Raw genomic sequence first — 5,520 nt, 5'->3', positions numbered from 1 at the left:
GTGGCAGGCGGGGAGGGGGGGGCCTCGCCGAAGCAGGATCGTTACACAACCGTGCCATTAACCTTAATTGGAGCAGCTTGGTGGAACACAGAAAAACTTTCAGTGCTCTGAGACGCCGCTGCTTTTCCCCCGAGCTACATAAAATCGAAACTGATCTCAGGCTGAGTTAATTGAATTGCAGAATACTTATCTTCCCGCTGAGGAGGAGTAACGGAGGAGTGAATGCTGTACAGTAAAACAAAAAAAGAAAAGAAAAGAAAAGAAAGCCTCTCCCTCTCCGGGTCTGTGCTCTGACAGATTACCAGATCTATAACAGGCGCGCAGAAACGTGACATGACGGGCTCCTCTGCTTCCTGTTTCCTGGTGATCAGATTACCTCTCCTCTGGTAATTCCCTTAAAGGTGGTGACGGGTTACAGCCCAGGAAACACCTGAAACTAAAGCAAGGAGGCTGCTGTGGAGACTCTGTTCAAGGCAAAACACCTCATGAACGACTGGATGCAGTTTGACGAAACTCTCAGGAAGGAATCATTAGACGCGCGTCTACTACCAATTGATTTTTAAAGTTGACCCAGTTCACGATGGCCGCCGCAGCCAACACAAAAATGTCTACAACTCAGCCACTGTTGCAGATACTGAGCTAAAATTCGGTGTGGTAGTAGCTGAAAGTCACGCCCAACACACACTCGGAGCACTAACAGATTGCGCAAGATCTTCATTTAAAACCTTGCCACTAACTATTGTTGTCAACTCTGTCTGTCTTTTAGCAAAATATCTCACAAAGTACTGGACGGATTTTAACAAAACTTTCAGAGAGTAACCAGTGGATGAATCTCTACAACTGATCGATGTTAGGAGTCGATGCAATTTAAGATGACTGCTGTGGCCAACTGACCTTCTAAAACACAAAAATGGGTATATTCCAGTCAGTTCTTCGGATATTGACCTGATATTTGGTGAGGCAGTAGCTTAAAGTTATTTACAACACATACTCTCAGCTTGAGATCTCAGTATCGAGTGAGATTGTGAATAATTTAAGGTTTGACCGAAATAGCTACAACTCCATCGTTCCTCTGATTTTAGTGTAAAAATAAAGGCGGTGGGTGACACGCAGCCCTTTAAGGAAAGCTACTTCTTTCATTTTAAACACTTACACTTCTGTTCAGCGTTTCACATTGTAAAAACTGAATCACTGAGCTCTCAAACAGAAAGAGAAATCCTGATCAGAACATTCAAAGGAGACGTTTTTTCATACAGCACATTATCGCTGAGACTCTCTGGAAAAGAGAAAGCATTAGTAAAATCTCCCGTTCATCAGAGCAAACAGCCCCGCAGAGTTCCCTCCCTGCGTCCGTTATCTCACGCCAATGTGAAGCTCCACGGAGATTGGATTGTGGAAGGAGATTACCGTGACAGCGGGATTTTCCAGGCCAGCGGGGTCACTACGCACATTCTGCCACCAGAAGCGTTACTAAAATGTATTAAACGTTGGACAAAAAAAAAAAATGGAGTGTGCTCGACACGTTTCTTTCATTTACTGATAATAAACCTCCTGCAGACTTAAGGGGGTGGTTTGTGTTTGAGACAAAAAAAAATTCAGGGGTATTTGACAAATGCAAAGAAAATGCCAAGCAAAAAGGAAAAACTACGACGCTGAATGCATCTCGTCCCGTTGCCTTGGAATTACAAGAAGACGCGGACTCCCCCATAACAAATTTAGCTGAGACAGAACGGGAGGCCGGGATGTTTTAGGGGTGTTTTCTGAGCCTTGAAACGGCCCGGGAGTGTCAGCCGTCCTGACAGATTGTGGAAGAGCCCAGCGGTGAGCGAACAGCGCAAACACCAGACGAATCATTGGCGTTCCATCATACGGGCCAGCTCAGGAGGGGGAAGCTGGGAGCCGGGCGAGACTTTAAATCTCCCTCCCTGCAGCCGGGGGATGACGCCTGTCAGCCGGGTTCTCGGGATTTATGGGGCTGCCGAGATTCCGGTGAATGTGCTGTGAAGCTACAGTCACGTCACGCAAACAAGAAAACTGCTTCAGATCTACCCAGACTACCACATACCGACAGGATTTGAGCACCTGGTTTACAATATAACTACAAGTTTGTGATGCATTCACAAATGTGGTGTGTTTGAGGATGTCATATTACGCGCATCTCTTTTTACAAAAAAAATCAAACGATAAGTCAGATTTTTTTTTAAATGGGGCTCTGTGGAAAGATTATGAGCAATTAATATCTTACCTGTTGACCAAAGTGGATCGCTGCTGTCGTCAAACAACTCCGGTCTTCAAAAAATATGAGCGGTTCATGCAAATCACCTTTACATGCTGACTATTTTGTTATTAATTACATTGAACTTTATGGTTAATTGCAAGCGCAAATAAGCTTGTCATAGTAAGAAATTTTTCTGAACGATTAATTGTCTCAGAAATTATTGCATAAAGGATAATATCGTTTGGAGGCCGTTTGAAACTAATGTAATGATAATAACATAATAGTGCAAATACATCCTGTCAAAGATTAATAAACTTTACTTTCAAAGGAACACTTAACACTGGAACTGGAACACAAAATAAACAAAACAACCGAAAACAAAAATAAAATGGACTCTCAGCCTCCGTTAACAAGAAAATGCACTTGAATAAAAACTAAAAAAGGAAAATAAAACCTACATTCAACCAAAACTGTTCGGATTATTAAGACTGTAAACTAAACTGCCCTTCAAAAAGTAATAATCATTAGTTTTATATAGAGAAGACGGACAAAACTGACAGTTTTAGAAACAAAAAGTGCAAACTAACAGAAGCACACAGCGACATACCTTCTCTCAGAGGTTCAGCGGTTCTCCTCGGTCATTTGGTTTGAATCTGAAGTTCTCCCACACCACTGCTGTTACTTCAACCTGGAAACCAATACCATTCCCCCCCAGTATCAAACAGCGTTTCTTCAGCTTGCTAACTCCTAGCGGGGGCTAATGCTAACGAGCTACAAACCGGCGCGCCTCGGCTGGCTACCTGACGCGATAGGCCACGCCCCCTGACGCTAACAGAAAGGGAGGGGCCAGTGAAGAGCACCGGAGCCTTTTGTCCTCCAGAAAGAGACAGAGACGCGAAGAAACGTTAACGCCGATAAATTAAAATTATCGACCTCATTTTAATTTATTGTGCGATTAATTGATTTATCGTTTATCGCGACAGGCCTAAGCCCAAATAGCATCAGGAGCAGCTAGCTATAGCACTTCCTGTGCAGCCTGTGGCACATGAAAGGGATTGTCAGAATATTTCTTTCGCCTCCTGCTGTCCGGATGGGAAACTCCCTGCAGATAGGGTGACATTACCTTAAAGCTTGGGGGGTTCTCTTGTTAAATGTGGGGCTCCAGTTCCCGATAGCAGCCCTCTTGTTAACAAAACTTGCTTCTTCTTCCCTGATAACCACTGACAGCAACCTCCTCAGCGTCCTACAGCGGTCTGTCCCCAGCTGGCCCCGCCCCCTTCTACGTCACAAACCAAGGCGGTAATTCCACCACCACCCCACTTTGGGATTTAGACACAAAAACTCTAAAAACAAGTCATTAAGGTTTTAAATCAGAGAACTGGACCACTGGAGGGTTTTTATGATGGTGTTTAACTAAAACAAAACATGAAAACTCATTAGATATTCCATTTTATTTCCCCTTTAAAGGCTGCTGCCTGTCCTCTGAGAGTATTTCTAAACAGCCTTCTTTTCATCTTATTCTATTTGTACACCTGATTTTCACTTTTGCCAAGTTTCCTACCATAACAAGAAAAGATCCTGTTGTAAACTAAATGCACAGCCTCAGGCATGGAAGCAGTAGCTGTAAGGTAATAGAATAAACCTCTGAGTTATTTCAATTTTTTAACCAGCAACTCATAAAAAAACTAAACTGTGGGACGAATATAGTAAAACTGACTTTGTTGTGATTGTTAAACTTATTTATTTAAAAAAAGGAATTTAAGTTTGAGCATCACAACATGTTTCGCGGACCTAATAAACTTTAACTTCTTTCCAAACTTGAACAATGTTTGAGCTTTTTTTAAAACGGATGGGGGGAAAAAAATCAACAAGACGTGACGTTTGCAGTGAAGATTTCACAAACCATTTGGGACCGAGCTTCTGCCAGAATACAATAAAAAAAAGTATGGATAAAACATCTGAATACTAACAAGAGCTTCTCAAAACCATCTCACGATGTGCTCATAAGCTGTTGATTGAATTCTGCAGAAATAACATACATGTGTGCACTTTGTGGGCTTATTTAACATCGTATAGGGGCAGATATTTATAACACCATTAGATTTTTCACACTCACTCATTATTGATCTGTATTAACATGGCCTTTATGCAAACTATTTTAATTCATAGAAAATTGTGCTCAAATTATTTTAAATGTATTCATTATTTTCTAATTTACTATCTGATAATTATTACTTTAAACTAAATATCTTGGTGTTTTTTTTACTTCACAGTATTTCTGGCACTGCTGTATTTGTACCACTAGAGGTCAGGCTATCTCAAATCTATTAAGGCACTCAAGTCTTTTGGAACCTCGAGTACACATTTTTTTGTAACATAGGTGTAATTTTCATGGTAGCATGCTGCCATTTTCAACCGTGCTCTGACTGTAAAGTGTTGATCGCGTGGCTCAGACCTCGTAAAGAGCGACTTGAAATGGAAGTGTGCTCAAAAGGAAACGATTCATTAGAAATGTGAGAAACGAGAATTTTCTTTCCTACGGTGGGAGAGGGTGAGGAGCTAAAAGCGCTGCTGCCATGTGATACAGAAGGCCGCCGAGGTTTCACATGACAGTCAGCAGGAAAACGATCAGCCTTAAGAGCTTTTCTCCCGGGGTCCTGGCTGTGCAGTCGTTCAAACACTCATCGGGGGATCCACTCAGGCTCTCCCAGTGATCGCAGCCTCGTTAAAAAAAACGCTTTGGTTAGGAGCGACTGTCGAAGGGAGACCAGGTAGAGATGGACAGGTGAGCGGGCGATCCAGTTGGCGCCTTGTAGGGAAGACAGGAGAAGAGAGCGCCTTGCTTTGCAAAAAAAGAGAGACACAACTCAAATAGCAGATCACAATTTTATTTACTGAATAGATTTGGACGAAACACCAGAATCTGTTACAATACAATCAGAACATCTGAGGCAGATATCCCACCATGCATCATCTCTACCCCCACCCCCACGCCTTCGCCTTCCTCCAAGGAATAACAACAAAATAAAAACGAAATAAACAGTCTAAACAATAGCACTAAATCAGCACCAACTTAAATAAAAAGGTAGCTCAGTCTACAAAACAATGAAAATAATTGCTTTTATTTTTTATTTTGTTTTTTCGTAAAGTGAAAAGCAATTCAGAAAAGAAGCAAATCAAGAGTTTTCTTCCGGTTTTTTTTTTATTTTGTCCTTCTCCTTAGCTTAGAAGAAACATAAAGAACCAAAACAAGCGTCCTCCGACCCCCCCACCCCCACCCTATCCCTCCCCCTCGCTAGGCA

This window comes from Kryptolebias marmoratus, linkage group LG19, assembly GCF_001649575.2.
Source record: "Kryptolebias marmoratus isolate JLee-2015 linkage group LG19, ASM164957v2, whole genome shotgun sequence".
Classification (NCBI taxonomy): Eukaryota; Metazoa; Chordata; class Actinopteri; order Cyprinodontiformes; family Rivulidae; genus Kryptolebias; species Kryptolebias marmoratus.
Note: the sequence above shows the minus strand (reverse complement) of the source record.